At 44.3% G+C, this 17,686-nt stretch overlaps 1 pseudogene; it reads left to right on the forward strand.

Annotated features, from left to right (window-relative positions):
• Positions 1–3,703: 3,703 nt before the first annotated feature.
• LOC147447440 (uncharacterized) lies at positions 3,704–14,191 on the forward strand (annotated as a pseudogene).
• The last annotated feature ends 3,495 nt before the right edge of the window (positions 14,192–17,686 follow it).

Raw genomic sequence — 17,686 nt, forward strand, 5'->3', positions numbered from 1 at the left:
TGGCCCGTGTAGAGGATGCCAATAAGGAAAACATCAGTGTTCTTACGAAGATACTACCACTTGTGTTTTCGAGGACGAAAACTTCTCCAAGGGGGGAGTAATGTCAGGCCAAGGGCAGGGCCAAGGGCCAGGACGGACATGCGATCAAGGGGCGCTATCTTTAGAGGCTAGGAGTCTATAAATAGCATGGTTGGGTGGAGAGTTGCATGGTCAACTCCCCCGTGGTCTCACAATTGTAGCACATCACTAATATAGCCGTCTTTCAACTGTTTTCCCTTCACATACTCTGTCAAAACCATAGCATCCTCATCCTTGTATATACAGTCATGTGCATCTTCAAACGAATCAAAAGGAGCGTCCAAATCATCTATCATAGCCAACGAGTTTGCATCATCCTCTAAGTCGCTTTGAGCCGTTTCAGGCGCTTGGATAGCATCATGAGAGTCATTATCTTGAGATACGAAGGTTACAAGACCCAAACGTGCATAAATAGCTTCCACTATGTCTGCTTCATCTGCATACAATAAATTTGCATCTTGCAAAAGATATGCATCTATTACTGCTTCTAAATTAGCCTGTATGGATGTGTTAACACTTGCATGGCTTACAGGAGACACCAACTCTAGCTGGTCACATCCACTTCCACTCTGCTCCATCTCTTGGTCTTGATGTTCCAAGCATACCTGTGTTATAGCTATAGAAAACTCACCCCAGTTGCTTGCATATACACTTGCATAGTCCTGAACTTGGTGCTTGAAATCATCACTCACAAGTTCAACAAATTTTGCAATCATCCGAGCTTCTGGAATTGCTTGAAGCCTCATCTCTGTCACATAGCACTCAAGATATCCTTTTGGATCATAGCCTTCGAATATATTAAGCTCATTATATGCGAATTGCCTAGCGCTTTCAATCGCTTTTTGAATCCGGTCTTCTTCTTCAAGCCATTTGCATCTGTCTACAAGCTCTTTCATTTCAGCATATAGCTGCTCCACTTTGCTAGCTAGCCATATTTATGTACTCTCACCCCACCTTCTTCGCGTCGGGTTCACCAAAAATATGTCGAGAAATTTGCGGTCTTGCCAGGAAAGCACTGGGCTTATGGCTGTGAAAGTTTGTGAGAGAACTCAAACAAAAACTATATGAAGGAGTTAAACCATAGATGCCATGAAGACTAGGGTTTGGAAAGAAGTGCGATAAAAAAAGCCCCACTCTTTCTCTCTTGCACTCACATACACAAAGAAAGAACACAAAAGAGAGTGTCAAAACAACACAAAGATGAAAACATCAAGGCTATGGTCATATCGTATCATGGGTAGTATGAAAGGGTTAATAGATGAGTTAATGGCATTCAATCTTGGTTGACCAAATATATATGTTTTATCTAGTGATGGAGATTAATTGTGTATACAAATCCTCTTGGTTCATAGCAAGATAACTACGCTTACATCAAAAGAAAATTTACAGTCTATAAGAGGTAGTATGATGGGATCCGGTGAAAGAAGTATTTCATTGAGCCTTTCTGGGCCAAAGAGAAACACTATACGTTGTTGAAAGTGTATTTTACGGCTAATCCATACGTTAATTATAATAGATCATACAGAGTTAAAGAGATAGAAATGATTATCATGTGGGTTATTCATCTAGGATAGTATGTGAGAAATGTAGATATGAGAGAAGTGAAGAGATGAGAAGTTTCCCTCCCAAGCCCTATTCTTGCCCGTAGGCAATAAGGATACTGCGGGGAGAGATGTACCTGTAGCAAAGAGAACCTAGAATTTGTAGAGAGGATGAATTACTAAGAATGAGAGAGACAGGTTTGGTTAAGGAGATGAGATTAGATACATATATATATATATATATATATATATATATATATATATATATATATATATATGTTGGATTAGAGATGAAAAAGAAAACAACAAGAAATCAAGAAAACATCAATGTAGAACACATCTTACTTGACAAACCCTTCGGCACCATTATTGATGGAGAGAGAAGAAGAGTGGATAATTCCACTTTGATTGATACACCAAGTGCAAGACCTTCTTTGATTAGAGTTGATCTTCCAAGGTTAGCTTGTTGCAAGAATGGCTAGTCTTCTTCTAGGAGAAAGTGTAGGCTTAGGCTTATGTTAATGACTAAGTACAATTTGGCATTACTACTCCCTCCCTCATGAATTCCTCTCATCAATGGCTTGAATGCTTGAGTTCTTTTCAAGGAACAAGAGGTCCCCTTTTATGGTGAAGGGAACCCACAAGGGTTTACACAAGAAGAGAAGAGCTAGTGTGAACAGAAACTGGAAAAGTTGGAAATGAGCTGTCCCTGCATGATGTGGGCAGACTGGGGTCCAATATTTTCATCATATCTCCTCAACCGTGGCTCCAAATAAAAAAGTAAAAATATGGGCAGAAAATTCAGCTCATTAGCGACGATTTTTATTTTAAAATCGTTCTCCAATTCGGATTGGAACCTTGTGTTAAAAAATCATCAAAATAGGGTCCATTTCTAGCAGCAAAAGTCTTCCTGTGGTCCCCTTAGCCTAGACTTTCATTTGATTCCAAAGGACACCTCATGCCATATGAAAGCATGACATTGCTCCTTGACAAAGTTTTTTAATCGTCCTTGCAATAATGCATTAAAATAAGTGTATCTTTGAAATCATGCCACCTAGTGTCCCACTAGGATTTGATTCCCTCCTAGTAGCTATTTAAAAAGAAATATAAGAAAAATATAAAAAATACATAGAATATATATATATATATTGGATTTTACCCTAGATATAGGATTTAGCTAGGGTGTGAGATGATAATGAGATAGTAGAAATAAAGAATCAATGCTTTTTGCCCCAAGTTAAAGAGGCGGAGCTATTGACGCTTTTCCCATAGTATTTTCTGATGTGGTAAAGTAAGAATAGGTTACCCTTGAGAAAAATAATAGGATGATATAGAAGGCGTATTATTATACTTAAATATGCATATGTACATTATAGAAAATATAACTATGTATCTAAAAAGTAACTCTTGTAGCATGCGTTCCCACTATGCACGTGTCACAGCACGACAGCGTGTCAAGGGCCAGCCAGTGGATTGCAAAGTAGGTAGCATTGCCATAGAAGTGGCCGCCAAGGATTGGGTCAAAGCACGTAGTCGACATTAGCCATCATCATACCCGAGTTCTTTTTTTGCTATGCATAAGCGGATTTATGGTCTGATTGGGTTATTATTTTGTGTTGGATTTTTTACCAATCTTCTCGTCTATCTCGTATGAGTCTATGTGTGTGTGTGTGCAAAGAGGAAGGGAGAGAGTTTGTGCGGGAAAATTGTATGTGTGGTCGAGGTGTGTGTCGCCTCCCTGTGTGAGTCTGCTTACAGTATTGGGATGAGTGTATTGCATCGGTGGGTACAAGTGGGTGATCGTGTGCTGTCGAGAGAGCCTTGTGTGATTATGTCTTGAGTGTGTGTAGTCGGGACGTTTGAAAGCAATCCAGAGCAGTGCAAATTTGCAGAAAGTGTGCGTTTGTGTGAGTTTCTATGTGGTTAGGGGTGCGGAATTTATCCTGGGCTATAGGGAGGCAGATTACTTGTGTGCTAGGTTTGTTCCCCCTTTCCATCAGTGGTGCCCCCACTAAGGAGCTACTGATTGCTTCTCGGTGAAGTCAAAGACGGTGTTGCGGTTTGAAGAGCAGGATCTAACAAGAATGGCATGGCCGGGTTTTTTGACTTTTACAGGTGCTGAAGATGCAGAAGTGTGGCTGCAGAAGTATGGTCTATTTCTGCTGGAGAGCGGCTTGTCAAGAGAAGAGGGAGTGGCCAAAGCTTTCCCGCTCTTGGTTCGTGGAAAAGCAAAGGTATGGTACGAGGGCTTGCAGGCTGAAGAAAAACAGGATTGGAGCACATTGGAAGCGGCATTCCGAAGTTGATATGTGGCCAACACACAGTGGAGTGAAGTGAAGCAGATGATGGACAACCTAAAGCAAAGCCTTGACCCTGATTTTTGAGCATTTGTGTGGGAGTTCGAGGCCATATGGAGCAAGTCGGTTAAGGTAACTGTTGTAGAGAATGTAGCTTTTTTGAAGATGACCAAGTTTGTGGACTGCTTGCATGTAAAAGTGCGGGATAAAGTTGAGATAGATGGACCGTGCACGTACGAGGAGGCAGTAGCCTATGCGGAGAGTAGGACGAAGAAGATTTTAAAGAAGCAACAGGCAAATCAGGTTGTGGCGAGTCCATTGGTGCCAAGGCCAATTGCTAGGGAAGAGCTTTATGTAATCCGACCATTTGTTGATGCACATGTGGTAGCAGCGGATAGGTGTGATGACAGAGTAGAGACGATACCGTGTGGGCCTATGAGGCCTCAGCAGCTGTAGAGAGGAGTCTACCGAGTACCGTCTGATGTGCTTGACCAACACTATGACATTTGGAGCACATTACCGCTCAGATAGATGCACAAAAACAAAGGAAAATTTCAAGCCAAAAAATCTCGGGGGCGGTAATCCTCGAGTCAATGCTCGCGGTAATGGTCCTTCAGCAATGCACGCGGTAATCGGCCCGGCTATATTTTCGCACTTATTTCCGCGGGACTTACCGCTAGTATTACCGCAACCATTACCGCGCACGCGAGTATTTTTATAAAAAAAACAGATGACCATTTGGATGGTCCTTGGTAGGACCCATCCAAATGGTTATTTGCCTTTTTTTTCCTATACATTTAATAAATAGAAAAACAACAATTTCATTGCACAAAAACTTTGGACCAAAATCAAATGTTTAATTATATTGGACAAACTGTTCATTACAAAATTTCCCTAATAGGAGATGCATGGCGGCTATACAATTGTGGCCAAAAGAAGACTTTGGGCCAAAATCAAGTGTTTAATTATATTGGATATTACAAAATTGCCCAAATAGGCGATACATGGGGGCTATACAACTGTGGCCAAAAGAAGACAGGCCCAAAAACACTTGAAGGATTGAGCTACTCGGATCGTGGGACCTCTCGAGGGACTCCTTGACTCTGGAAAAGAAAAAAACAACAAAATCTTTAATTAATACAAATGGATACATAATTATGCATGCACTCATTTAAAAAAAAAGTTCACACTTATAGGCTGTAGTGTACGACATGCATTTTCAAATTCTTCGCGATTGATTTTGTTGTTTTCAGCACCATGTCTGATATTCGGAGTGGCTCTCTTTGTATCTCTAGATCTCTCGGCTTGGGCGGGTCATAGTAATATTTTGTTGTATATCAATTAAAAAATATCACAAACCTAACCTTATTACCACAAATTAAATCAATTCAAATGAAAATACGTGCACTGACAAATTTATCTTTCCATGCTGCTTTTCCGCCTGAGCCGTAATGCGTGGGCGTTTGCTGCGCCCTCGCCTCTACCTACCAAGTGTGAGCCCTAGCACCTGCCACTCTCTCATCCTCCAGCTCGCCCTGGGCTTTCTCCCACTCCTCATCATGAACATTTCCAGGGCGATAGTTGTGACCCTCATATTCAAATGTTCGATTTGCCGCCCTCCGCACACTGGACTTCTTATTTTCAAGAAATTCTTGACGTACTCCTCGAGCCACTGCCTGGAGAACTCTTCCACTTCCGGATTAGGGAACCGCATGAGCAATGTCGTGTGAATGTACGTCAAGTCGGCTGGGTCCTGATCTTTGAAAGATTTAAAGCAATCTTGGTATGTCGAGTGGATCAGCTGGTTAAGGTGCCCTCGAAATGTCCACCCCAAAGAGGAACCTAGATCCACCTCCCCCCCTCGATGTATATAATAATAGTATCCATGAGCGTCCGGGGCGAGCGCATCGCAGTCCTCATCCTCATGTGGAGCTCCAAGGGGTGAGCGAGGAGGTCAGGGTGTAGGAGGAGGTGAATCTGTAGCACTGTCCCCTCCACCACCAAAGCAGCACGAGCCACTACCTCGACGAGAGCGTGAGCCACCACTACGGGAAGAGCGCTAGCCACCCAAAGAGCGCTGGCCCGAGCCAGAACTGCTGGGTGGTGTAGGCGACGGATAACTCGACGGTGCGGGCGTGGATCGCTGCGAATGCAAGGTGGAGGGAGCTACGGGTGATGGGAAAGTCGAAGGTAAGGTGGAGGGAGGCCCACTGGGAGGCACACTCTGCACGATCGGAGTGCCGACGCCCGGTGTCGCAAGCGGTGAGAGCCCATAGGCAGCCAACTGTGCTGGTGTGTACCGCCCATGAAGACTCTTCTGCGAGGATAGCCACTCTACCTAGGCGCGGTATGCCCTCTCGAGGTCGGGGTCGTGTACTACATCTCAGAACCATCGAAAGCCGAAGGTGGATTGTGATTGGTGGGAGAAAGACTGCAAGTAGTAAGCATCACAAGCGTCCTCGTAAGAGAGGCCCTCGACGAGAAAGTCCTCTATGGATCGATAGCCGGGCGTGGAAGAGGATGCCATATCCTAAAATTTCACAAAAAAAGGGACCCTAATTAACATTGGATTCTAGTCAAAGTGAGATTCTTTATTGCATAGGATTCCTCCTTGCATAGGATTCCTTTTATCTCCTATTTAAGAAATCGTTTGTGTGCTTTTTTTTTGCATCCATTTAGAGTGTGTGTGTGTGTGTGTGATTCTAATTAATCTATTGTGTGTGTGTGTGTTAGTGTGTGGCAAAGAAATTAATCTAGTGTGTGTGTGTGTGTGTGTTGGACCTTAATCTACCGTTGGGCTTCTCGGTGACCATTGGGGTCTCAATCAACTTCATCGCACACCCACATGGAGGTATTTTTTGGTATGCTAATGCTAATGGAGGTATGTTTTGGTATACTAATGCATGCCCAAGCACACACTAATGCTAGCGTTAGTGTGTGTGTGCATGCATTGGTGTGTTTTCACACACTAATTTATGCACAAACACACACTAATGCAAGCATTAGTGTGTGCATGCGTTACAAGCTTTAGTGTGTGTGTGCATGCATTGGTGTGTTTTCACACACTAATTTGTGTACAAGCACACACGAATGCAAGCATTAGTGTGTGAAATTTTTTCACACACCAATGCTCACAATAGTGTGTGCTTGTGCACAAATTAGTGTGTAGACACACTAATTAGTGCACAAGCACACACTAATGCAAGCATTAGTGTGTGCTAGAGAGGTATGCACACACTAACGTTTGCATTAGTGTGTTCTTGGGCACAAATTAGTGTGTGGAAACACACTAATGCAAGCATTAGTGTGTGTGTGTGTGTATAATGCATACATTGTGCACAAAATAGTGTGTGAAAACACACTAATTTGTGCACAATCACACACTAATGCTTGCATTAGTGTGTGTGTGTGTGTGTGTATAATGCATCCATTGTGCACAAAATAGTGTGTGAAAACACACTAATTTGTGCACAATCACACACACACTAATGCTTGCATTAGTGTGTGCTTGGACACAAATTAGTGTGTAGAAACTAACTAATGCGTGTGTGTGTATAATGCATCCACACACTAATGCAAGCATTAGGGTGTGTATAATGCATGCACACGGGCACAAATTAGTGTGTAAAAACTAACTAGTGTATAATGCATGCACACACTAATGCTCGCATTAGTGTGTGATTGTGCACAAATTAGTGTGTGAAAACAAACTAATTTGTGCACAATCACACATTAATGCAAGCATTAGTGTGTGTGTTGGTGTGTGTGTGTGTGTATAATGCATGCACACACTAATGCTTGCATTAGTGTGTGCTTGTAACGCATGCACACACTAATGCTTGCATTAGTGTATGTATAATGCATGCACGAGAAGAACAAGAAGAAAGAAAGAGAGTTCAAGCACTTAGAGTCATGACCTCGATCCCTTGGTTATGGTGGGGATGGAGATGAAGAGAGTAATAGAGGTTGGAGAAGGAGAGAGAGCTTGGAGATGGAGAGGGAAACAGGCCCGCGCAGAAGAGGAGCTGGTTTTTGAATTTTTGGCATTCAATTTTGCGGGGGCACGCAGGTGTCCCCTTTATATAAAAAAATTTGCTGGGGATTTTACCGCGTGTATTACCGCGCCTTTTCCCACTTGTATTACCGCCTGTATTATCGTGAAAATCTCTGATGAGACTGCATGTGTTACGCCGATTGCATGACCTCTTGTACCCACCTTCCCTCTATCTTTAATGAGTGTCAGTCATGTCAATACCAAAATTCTTGATTCTTCTTTTTCTCATTTAATTTTTTCCTTGTTTAGTGTGTGGTCGTGTGTGCAGGTCGATTGGGATGACGTGGGTCCGCCGGTTGGCGCGGAACGAACTCGATGGTTGAGCAAGCGATTACCATGTCCATGTACGCAATGTAAGCGTGCAATTGCACAGCTTTGGCGTATATGCTTGGCTCACGTGGATGATTATGGACTATGGGACGATCCGAGAAAACGCGCTCGAATGGAAACTAGCGATCCGAGGGTTTTGGAATCCATTGATGTCGCTCCCCATTGGAGTGTGATCGGGGGCGGAGGCAGGAGGATGATGGAAGAGCGATTGCGCTAGGAAGCAGTCATGGGAGGGGGGTCACACCCGCCGTCCGATGTGGGTGGGTCCACACGAGCGCATGCGCATCCTACATCCACCACATATGGGGATCTCCCCACCACCCCTCCCCACATGGAGGTGGAGGAAGATCATTTTCACAATATGGTTGAGGATCTTCTTACACGTGAGGCGGCGAATGAGTGTGAGCCTGAGTTTGCATGTGAAGAAGCCGCCCAAAAAACCAAAGATTCATTGCTAGAGGCAGCACACACCGCTCTTTACGAGGGATGCTCCTACTCCATATTACGAGCGTCTCTTGAGATCTTGAATATTCAAGCAATGTTTGGATGGAGCAATGCAGGGGTCGATGCACTATTGAGGTACGTTTAAGTGTAATAAGTGTTAGTTGTGAGTTTTTTTCATGGTTACATGCAATAACGAGTGTTCTTTAATTATGTCATAGGCTATTAGGCAAGATGATTCCTAAAGGAAATCATCTTCCAAAAAATCAAAGGAAGGCACGACAGGTGGTGATAGGGCTTGGGATGGACTATGATTGCATACATGCATGTGTCAATGATTGCGTGCTATTCCACAATGAACATGCAGGTCTTGATGCTTGCCCCAAGTGTGGAGAATCGAAGTACAAAGAGGGAATGCAAGGAACCACAATACCTCGCAAGGTTCTTCCTCATTTCCCCCTCATTCCCCGCATCAAGCACATGTTTAGCACCAAAGGAACAAGCGAGCTTCTTACATGGCATATGAAAAATCGCTCCACCGATGGGGTTATGAGAGTGTCGGCTGACTCGCCGGCATGGCAACACATTGAGCAGACATGGTCGGAGTTTAGAGAAGAGCCTCGTCACTTGAGTCTTGGTCTGGCTAGTGATGGGGTAAACCCATTTGGGCATCGGTCTACCTCATGGAGTACTTGGCCAGTGGTTGTTGTGAACTACAACATTCCACCATGGGAGTCAACCAAGAAGGGGAACATTTTGCTCTCTCTTCTAGTCCCACGAAAACACAAGGTGAAGAACATGGATGTATATTTAGCACCTTTGATTGAAGAGCTTCAAGAGCTATGGAACGGCATAGATGTTTTTGATGTATCAAGACCACTTTGTGATCGGCGCACAATGATCAAGTGCATTCTCATGTGGACCATGCATGATTACCCCGGGCTTGGAGAGATTTCTGGTAAGCTTATACTTTGTGACTCTCTTTAATGTCTTTGCATTGGTCACTTATATGCGGTTATGTCTTTTGTTTTTGTAGGACTATCGACATCTGGACATAGGGCATGCCCAACTTGTGGACCCTCACTCGTGACAGAGAGATCACCCGCTCTACTTGGTAAGGTGATCTACCCCAATAACCATCGCTTCTTGCCGCGCACATGTCAATCTTATGCTCCACCATGCAATGGGATGGAGCCACTCCATTGGACCATGGCTGATTGGGCAAGACATTGGAACGAGCATCACAACACATTGCCTCCTCCCAATGATCCACCTAGGGGTATGTCTAGGTACTCTATTTTCTTATCACTACCCTATTGGGCTTCATTGAAAATCCAACACCTATTGGATTCAATGCATGTGTTCAAAAATGTTGGGCAAGCTATATGGGATCACATAGTAGGCAAGAAAGATTCATTGGGGGCTAGGGAGGACATGAGGGCCATAAGGAGGCTCCCTCCTTTGGCCACACCTCGCATGGGGCCTCGGGGGAAGATGGTTCTTCCAAAGGCACCTTGGATTCTATCAAGGGTGGATCAAGAGCGGATGAAACAAGTCATTGCATCCATCCGTACTCCAACAGGTTATATGCGTTTGCTCAAGGGTGCCTTCACTAAAACTAAGAAAGGAGGATCCACACAACTGTATGGGCTCAAATCCCATGATTGGCACAAGATTCTCTAGGTAATGTGTGTGTGTATATGTGAGTGTGTGTGTGTATGTCATTTAGGGTTCTGGATACTAATAAGTCTTTTTGTATGTGCAATAGTTTGTGCTTCCAATTAGCATTAGTGGATTTGCGAACACAAAGGTAAAGACTGCAATATTCAAGGTGGGAGAAGTTGTCAGGTATAGCACATTTGATCCTCCCTCCTAAACTTTACTTTGAAGACTAACTTTACTATGAAAATTATGAAGGGTTTTTTGGTTACAGGTTTGTGAGTTCCAAAGAAATCAAAGTTTCAGCCATTCCAACAGCTCGACTTCCAACTGTATGGGCTCAAATCCCATGATTGGCACAAGATTCTCCAGGTAATGTGTGTGTGTGTGTATATGTGAGTGTGTGTGTATGTCGTTTAGGGTTCTGGATACTAATAAGTCTTTTTGTTTATGCAATAGTTTGTGCTTCCAATTAGCCTTAGTGGATTTGCGGACACGAAGGTAAAGACTGCAATATTCAAGGTGGGAGAATTTGTCAGGTATAGCACATTTGATCCTCCCTCCTAAACTTTACTTTGAAGACTAACTTTACTATGAAGATTATGAAGGGTTTTTTGGTTACAGGTTTGTGAGTTCCAAAGAAATCAAAGTTTCATCCATTCCAACAGCTCGACTTCTAGCGATTGAAGCAACTTGTGCTATTGAGGATGCATTCCCACGTTCTATTCTTGTTAGCCAAGTTCACCTATTGCTCCATCTTGTTGAGGAGGTAGCCATTTGTGGTGTGGTTCACTCCAGGTGGATGTTCTTTCTTGAGAGGTTCCTAAAGACCTTGAAAGACTTTGTAAGGCTACGATCACAACCAGAGGTATTCATCGATCTTAAGCTTTAAACCTTATTAGGATTGGATTGTATTCACAACTCTTTTTATTGCTTACTTTAATCACTAATGGTTTGATGTGTTCAGGCAAGCATGGCAAAGGGTTGGATTGTACAAGAGGCTTTTGTGTATGTCTCTCAATATCTTTTCACAATAGACCCATCATTGCCTCGTTTAAAGACGGAGGAAGAGGATCCAAAAAAACACGCAAACATTCCAAGTGGGAAAGGTTCTCTCTTGATTTTGGATAGGGAATTTCAAGCCATAGTCAACAACCACTGTCTACTCAATGCTCCCATCATGGGCAAATAGGTTGATATGTATGTGGAGGTGCGTACAACAAGAGAAAGGGAGAGGGAAGCATGGAAGAGGTCGCATGGCGGTAGGCGAGCACCTCCCTTTCCTAAAGAGCTTGCCAAATACCCTGATCTAATTCCAATTGGGTGGATACACAATGCCATGACCAAGGCCAAGGCACAAGGAGAACAAATAAGCCCTAAAGAATGGGAGTACGCGCGAGGATGTCTACCAAGGGTAATATACTCAATGTGTTTAGTATGTGTGTGCGAGTGTGTGTGTGTGTGTGTGGAGGTGTGTGTATGTGTATGTGTGTCATCTCTCTCTCTCTCTCTCTCTCTCTCTCTCTCTCTCTCTCTCTCTCTCTCTCTCTCTCTCTCTCTCTCTCTCTCTCTCTCTCTCTCTCTCTCTCTCATCTATCTTGATTGGTTTTTGCAGGCCTTCACATTCAACTCTATGTGGTCCGAAGGACGTCATTTTCGAACCCGCAAGATAGATGAGCGTCGAACCACTCACGATAGTGGAGTTATGGGCAACTTTGACACGACAACACAAAAGGTGAGGGAATGTGGAACAATAGAGAGGATAATCAAAGTGGATTTCAGAACATTTCACAAATATCTCTTTGACTGCCGATGGTTTGCGGGTGAGGTTAAGAGACATGAGAATGGGTTCTATATGGTAGACTCCGCGCAATTTCATCACGGGAAGACCGACAACTTGGTGCAACCTAGTAATTGTGAGCAGGTAAAGTCCATGTGCAACTCACTAAAACATTATATGATACATATAAAACTACATTCATGTTGTTGTTTGCTCTATGACCTACAGGTGTTTTATGTGCCTTCTATGTATCGAAGACGACTTTGGTATGTTATTCCAGTCACACCACGGAGCAGATCTATCTTTGCAGATACGAACATAGAGACTTTGGCAGATCCCACCATACCATCTCAAGAAGACGTCAATGACGATGATGCAATTGCGGTCGAGGAGAACCAACCATTCCCAATAACCAACCATAGTGAGGAGGAGGACGAGGATGGAGAGGATGATGATGATTCAATAGGAGAGGCTGTAGAGGATGAATCAATAGATTTATTTGTTGATTTAGCTACCATGGGGTTGGACATGGATGTAAGCACTTGTAGAGATCTCTTGGAGGATGAAAATTAATAAATATCTTTGGGATTTTGTCTTCTTTCTCTACTTATGCTGTACAAAAGGGCTATTTGTTTATGAACGCAAGACAATACAATTTTGATCATCGTTTGCTTGCCATTTCCATATGAATGCATAGTTGACATAAGATTTTGAGGTGGAAACAAAATATTTTTGTTTATAGAATCTCATGGAGTACAAATGAGTAGAGTAGGAGAATCATACCAATAGATGAGGCAAGCAAAAAGAAGAGAGGTACTAAAAATCCCAGTGAGAATGGGATTTCTTACACTCCATGCAAAAAAGGGGTACCAATTTCTGAAAAGTAACAAAATAGAATAGGATTTATAGAAAGGGAAAAGTGGGAGAGGAATGGGCTGCGTGGATTCTTTTTCTATTGAGGTAATATGGGCGGCTATATATGCGGTAATAATTGCGGTAATGCTCGCAGAAAAAACGGAAAACACGCCAGCGGGACTGCAGTATACAATCTCTCTCTTTCTTGAAGCTCTCTCTCTCTCTCCTCTTATGCGGTAATGTTGTGCGGTAATAGCAGCATTCTCCCATAGTGCAAGTGACTTCCGAAAAGCAAGCAGTGGAGAAGATAGCTGAAGTGCCAAAGCCAGTGAGTTTTGTGGAGAAAACCAAGGTGTATTCTAGTTATAGCAGTGCCTTGGATACGGACAACACATACGAAACAGAGTCTGCTTTCTCAAGGTATGAGACATATGATGTTATGCATGTCGATAAGGTGGTCAAAGAGCAACAGATTGAAAGTGAAGAGACATTTTTTGCGGACCAGGGGGTTGGAAAACCCTCTCTCTTTCCTTGTGATGGTAAGGCCATGTTGACTGAAGAAGAGTGCTTCGATGAAGCAGACTGGGGGTTCGATGATCCAGTGGTCGATGTAGATGATGAGTCGCAGGTTTTGGTTGCTAAAGCTATCGCGAGAATACAAGGTTTTCAAGGCTTTCCTCCTTTTCCAGTGTTGTTTGAAGGGACTACAGGTGAAGGTATGCCGGTGTTTGCTTTGAAGGATCAGTTACCACCGCAGGTGGATACCATGCTATTGATGGATATGTTGTTGAAGGTTGCTATGCAAGCGCCTCTATGCCGATTGCTACAGGTTATCTTGTTTGAAGACAATCATGTTGTGGAGATCTCTCTAGCCATTGGCGGGAAGACATGTAATGCAAAGGCTTTACAGGATGTGCAGGCTTGTGTTGGGCGTGGAGATGGCTCATGCATGTAGTTTTGTGAAGGGTTATGCTGTCAAGAGCTACATACATGGATGGCTTACAGGTTTACAAGTACAACACTGGGGTGGTTTGTATCAATTTTACAGACGGATGGTGATGATCAATACCATATTTTTTATCCAGGTGGAGTTTACACTATGCTTGGGAAAGCTCGAGGCTTTCCATTTGATCCAGGCAGATGCTACAACCACTGAATCTCTCTCTATCTGTCTACTGCTATTTATCTAGCTCTTGTGCATAGTATCTATCAGTTTTCTTCTTATGCACTGATATATTATCTAAATAATGATATGGTTGAGGATGAATGCTCAATGAGGGGTTGGGCAATGATGGTATAGCTAAGGATGGTCGACCTATGGAAGTGCAAGAAATCCAGGCATGGCAGTTTGCAGGCAAATGACGGGGGCATTGAACAGGTATTTGATGCAGTCAGGAGACAGGTATACGATGGGGCGCTCTCTAGTCGAAAGTGCAAGTGTTTCTTGCTATCACAGGTGACAGGATCAAATGCTTATATCACAAGGTTGGCAACGAGGTAGGGGATGCTGGATGCAAATGCCATAGAGTTTATGATATGGGATCTGGAACGAGATGTCTGCAGGAGACTCTACTTGCCAGGGTATGTATGTCAAATATGGATTCTAGCAGATCAAAGGTGCTTTTTGAGCTCTATTGGTCGGGATACCTAGAATCTCAAAGGTTGGTGGGATGTCACCGTCAGCTAGTGAGGCGCTCCAATCAAATATTCTAATAGACGGTTGAGGTTTGATGGTTACCGACACTAGTAGCAACCGTGCTCTTCTTAGGGTGGTGGGCGAGATTGATTGTGACCCGCTTGCACTACCATGGGATTCTCCATACTAAACACGATCCTTATGAAGCTTTTTTTGAGTTGACAATGGGAGCGTGTGAAAGGGGGCCAAGCCCAAAGGTTTTTAAAGCTTTCAGTTGAAGAAAAAAACGTTGCATGGAGGGTGGTCGACTGCAGTTCATGGGAGGAAGAGCCGCCACTTGCAAAGGGAGCCGTTTTGGCATGCACGAAGAGGACCGCCATCTATTTGGCAGGCCATAGGTGGCAGGCTGGTTGAAGCCAGAGAGGAACAAGGGGTTGCACTACAGGCAGACAAAAAGGTGCCGTCAAAGTGGAGGAGGATAGCGCTGCCATAAGGGCGTCACTACAGGAGCAAGAGGGAGCAAGGCCACCTTCACACCGAGGAGTGGCAGGCTGGCTCAAGAGGAGGGCGCCATCAGAGGTGAGGGCCAACAGTGGTGACATGACACGGGGGTATTGAACGAAAGGAAGGCCGCCAGGGAGCAGGTTCGGGGAGCAATATGAGAGGGAGCGCTACCATGTAACACCAAAGAGTAGGGAAGCTAGGACAAAGGGGTGGCCTAGAGCAGGACGGAGGTGAGGAAGGCCTGGTGAGAAACAGGTGGTTGGTGTAGAGGAGCTGAGGATTCCGAGGCAGAGAAGGGCTGTCGGAGGGTTGAAGTGGACTGAGGCTTGCAAAAGGAGAGAGCCGCCAAGGTCTAGCTTTGAAGGAGGACCGGGTCATGAGCATGGGTTGAGAGCTGCAGGTGGTGGCAGGCTTCAAGAGGAGGGAAACTTGCACCGTCTAGGGGGCCTCCAGGGCTTGAGAAGAGGAGTTGGAAGTCACAGTGTCATGCATATTGCAGGAATATGCGGGGGCGAGGTTGAGTCAAAGGGCATGCACCACTGGGTAGCAACGTAGCATTGCAGAGTCAGAGGGTGCCAGAGGGCAGGCCGTGAACAAGTTCGGGGAGCAAATAGAGGGGGCGGAGCAAGGCTGCTTGGTGCTGCATCTTGGAGAGCACGCAGCTTGACCAATCCTGGGGCTAAGAGCAATTGCAAGGCAGATAAGAAGGATGCAGGTTGGAGAGTTGCTAAGAAGGGAGAAGATGGCATTGCTGTGAAAAGCAGGTGCAAGCCAAAAGCTACTGCAACTTGGAGTGTAGGAATTTCTACATAAGGAAAGCAAAAAGCTATGCTACAAGAAGGGGAGCTAGCCCTAGCACTACTAGGGATCATCGCTACCTTTGGAGAAGGGGGCCAAGAGCCGTTTATAAAAATAGGCTTACAGCTAAAACGGGAGTGCTACAGAGAGATGAAAGGGCCATGAGTCAGTCACAAAGGGCCACAACCTCTAACTACTACAGGTATGTCAAAAGGTGTGAAGAACGCCATCTCAAGGTTGTGCTACCAAAGCAAGGAGCCTGTGTAGGGATTGCATGCAGTAGGAGGGGAGCCAATTATGAGAAAATGGTGGTCGAAGAAAGAGAGGAAGGATGCCAAGCGTTTCAAAGGCCAGCCAGTGGATTGCAAAGGAGGTAGCGCTGCCATAGAAGTGGCCACCAGGGATTGGGTCAAAGCACATAGTCGACATTAGCCATCATCGTACCCGAGTTCTTTTTTTGCTATGCATAAGCGGATTTATGGTCTGATTGGGTTATTTTTCTGTGTTGGATTTGCCACCAATCTTCTCGTTTATCTCGTCTTGTGCATCTCGCCCGTGGTAGCGTTGGCTCCGGGTCTGTGTGTGTGCGCGCGCGCAAAGAGGAAGGGAGAGAGATCGATTGTGCGGGCAAATTGTAAGTGTGGTCGAGGTGTGTGTCGCCTCCCTATGTGAGTGTGTTTACAATATTGGGATGAGTGTATGCATTGGTGGGTACAATTGGGTGGTGGTGTGCTGTCGAGAGAGCCTTGTGTGATTATGTCTTGAGTGTGTGTAGTTGGGACGTTTGAAAGCAAGCCGGAGCAGTGCAAATTTGCAGAAAGTGTGCGTTTGTGTGAGTTTCTATGTGGTTAGGGGTGCGGAATTTATCTTGGGCTATAGAGAGGCAGCTTACTTGTGTGTTGGGTTTGTTCCCCCTTTCCAACGTGACCTAGATATAGAACTTAGCAATGAGCGACCTGCAAAGATTCTCAAGGCCACTTTTGAGAACCAAGAAGACCGTAAAGACCCAAAAATCAATTGTCATGCCTTTACTTTCTCCCGGTATGATGGCCGCAAAATTGGTAACGTAGTCCTTTCTTGGCTTAGCCAATTTGATGATTACTTTGTTGACAAATCCTTTTTCGAGGAGGACAAGATCAAGTGTGCCACGAACCACATGATCGGCAAGGCATCGTTATGGTGGAACTCCGCACACAACAACGCACAATGCCCAACCACTTGGAGAAAATTTCAAGACCAAATGAAGCACAACTTTCTCTCGTACCAATTCCACTTGTAGGCTCAACGTGCTTGGTCCGCTTTCTCTTGGATAGAAGGCAAGAGAGTGAGATAATACATTGATAAATTTTGGCAATGCCTATTGCTCCTTCACATGATGGAGGATGTTCCCAAAGATACGCTCCAAATCAAGTATGAAGACAAACTTCACGCAGTATTCAAGTCAAGCTCCATTCTTTGAAGCCAACCTCTCTCTATGAGGCAATTTGTTATGCACATGATGCTGAAAAGGAGATCAATTCAATCACGAATATGCTATAAGTTAATCCATCACGGCATTAAAACCACCTCCTTTCAACAATTTTTTTGCACTACAACAATAATTGTAGGTATAACCCCAATAATTATCAGATACCGAGCACTCACAATTTCATACATGCACGTGCTTTGACTGCTCCACGTAATACATCACCTCCATGCACTATCTTTATCTCT

This window comes from Adiantum capillus-veneris, chromosome 11, assembly GCF_014529385.1.
Source record: "Adiantum capillus-veneris isolate H3 chromosome 11, ASM1452938v2, whole genome shotgun sequence".
Classification (NCBI taxonomy): domain Eukaryota; kingdom Viridiplantae; phylum Streptophyta; class Polypodiopsida; order Polypodiales; family Pteridaceae; genus Adiantum; species Adiantum capillus-veneris.